The sequence below is a fragment of the mitochondrial genome of Malus sylvestris, assembly GCF_916048215.2.
Source record: "Malus sylvestris mitochondrion, complete genome".
NCBI lineage: Eukaryota > Viridiplantae > Streptophyta > Magnoliopsida > Rosales > Rosaceae > Malus > Malus sylvestris.
The window spans coordinates 72,501-75,000 of NC_065226.1; positions in this window are offsets into that span (position 1 = coordinate 72,501).

Below are 2,500 nucleotides of genomic sequence, written 5' to 3' on the forward strand. Positions count from 1 at the left end.
GGTCCGGACAAGGCTAGAGCCAAGCAGAGGGATGGAGTAGGGGACGGTTGGTGAAAGTAGGCACGAGTGGAGAGGCAGGTGAGGAAGCGCAGGTGTAAAAGTCGAGTCTAGTATTTTTGCTTTCTTTCGTAGGCGAGTGAGAAGCGAGAGTGCAGGCTCGCCCCGAAAGCGAGCCGGGAGCGATCAAAGGCGATAAACGCTTGATTGTATTCTTGACTGATTCAATTGATAACGAGAGATAAAGGTACCCCGACCATGCCCAAAGGGGTTTAATAACTAGTAGTGGCGTGCTGAACTGAAAAGTACGGTGAAGCTTTCGGAGCGTAGTGAGGTGAGCCAGTGCCTGTTGGTGGTCAAGTCCCAGTGGAAGTGGAAGTTGTTGGGCGTTCAGGTTGCAAAGGAAGTTGGTGGGCTAACGGTGGTCCAGGTAAGGTAGGTGGGGAAGGCTCGCCACGAGATCGACCGATAGCTTTGACCCAACCCCGGAAGCGGAAGTGCCAGAGAGACGATCTTTGTGAGGCAGAGTGACATTCCAAGGTCAGGTATAAGGTGCTACGGGAACGATGTCTCAAAGGTCAGTGCCAAGGGCTCAACGCGGAAGCAATCCGCTGCTCACAGGGACCGTGCGGGCTGACGCTCTTCTCTCTCAGGCAAAGAAATGTGATTTTAACTTTCGCTGGTTCAAGGTAGGCTGCTTAAGCAGAGGTTGTTGTTGTTGTTGGCGTGAGTGAAGGCGTTCCTTCCGGTGGGCATGACGAAGCTAAGCTGGAACTAATTACGAAAGCATAATCGTTTTCAAGGCTAGGGAAGGCTAGGGCATAAAAGGCTAGTAGGGCATAAAAGGCTTACAGCTTTTCCGAGTCAAAAGCGGCTAAAAACACTCAGCCATAAGTTCCGGTTTCACCACAGTACAGGGCTAAATAAAGGGGCTCAAGGTTGGCATGACGAAGCGTCGGGCATCAAAGCTACCGGTTTCAAAGTTCAGTTCTAACGGGCGTTCGGAAAGGCTTGAAATCGTAACGTACAGGTAGACTTTGCCAAGGCAAGGAAAGTAGTAAGAAAGATATCGATGGAGCGGGCAGAACCTCGAGTAAGACAACCAACCCTGGAGGCCATGGCTTGGCTTTATCCCGTAGGTAGTAAGAACAGAGAGAGCCTTCTGTGCTAGCAATACAGAGAGGTGGGGATTGAATGAGGCGAGCGCTGACTGCAGCAAGACCACCAGACCCTAAAAAGAATAATAACAACGTTCAGCAAGCCGAAGCCAGCCAGACAGGCACCACCAGATACAGGGCGGGCAGTTACTCCACCGAATCAGAGGGCAGATACCCGGACCAAAAGGAGTGAGCTCCGATCTACGCGGAGAAAGCTAAACAAAACGGACTTCACACAGAGGGGGGAGCCGGGCGTAGAACTCTTAGTTGAAAAACGTTTAAAAACTTAAGTAGTGGTGGCTTAGCCTCGAAAGCTAGAAGTGCAGATTCGAACTCCGCTGAAGCTGCTAAAGAAAGTAAAGATCACCTGCCTGTGCCCACATCCCTGGCAAAAAGTGACATCACCGACCGGATCGGCGAGTCAGAGGCAGCTTAATAAGCTCGACAAACTGGAGACGACTAAGTTGACGTCATCAGCTGGTCAGAGGAAGTTGACTAAGCTAGACCAGAGAGAGGGATAGGACGTTTACGCAGTGAAACCAGCGAGCGGAAAGAGCGAGCCAATCTTGAGTCAATAAGATGCGATAAGAGCCCTTTTTTTAGCCAGTTCCTGTGCCTGGGATTCATTCCAGTCTGTAAAGTTAAAGTAATCTGGTGGATGGGGCCCGCCTCACCATTCCCCTTCTCCAAAGAAATAAAAAAAGAAAAATCACCATGAAAAAGGCCTGCCTTTCAGTACGTGAAAGAAGTTCTGCTCTTTACGTGAAGTGCTTTCTCTTTCACTGTCTTACTTTGGCCCCTCTCCTGACCGATAAAAGGATTCAATCCAGCCCCAAGCGTACCAGGGGCTACCCTGTTTACCGGATCCTTAGAGGTCTGCCCGTCCGGCGTCGGTACCTCGCATTTTGTAATTAGGGCGGCACCCCGGTTTTCTGAGTGCCACCTTCACAATAATAAGCAGGCGGCCTACCCGCTTTCCTTTCGGTCAGCTGCCCCTCAACCGCGTTAGGGGTCTTCCTCATCCATAATCCAAGGCCACTGTTTGATGGAAGTCTTTTTTATTGTGGAAGGTCCCTCTACCTCATGAAATCAATATCAAATATCCGGTCTTTTGTTTTTTTCGAAAAGGTCCCATATGCGGGGATAGATGGAGGTTCTATCGGCCTCCTCGTAACTTGGCCATGGTCTTTTCCAAACATTTTTCAAAATGTCTTCCATTTCTTGCCTCGTTCGAAGGGGGGAATCGAGCCTCAAAGCATCCACGATTTCTCCGTCGCGAATCCGTCCGATATTCCCTTGTGGATCAATTTCTGCTAATCTTTCGTGTACGGCTCTAATTATTTCAG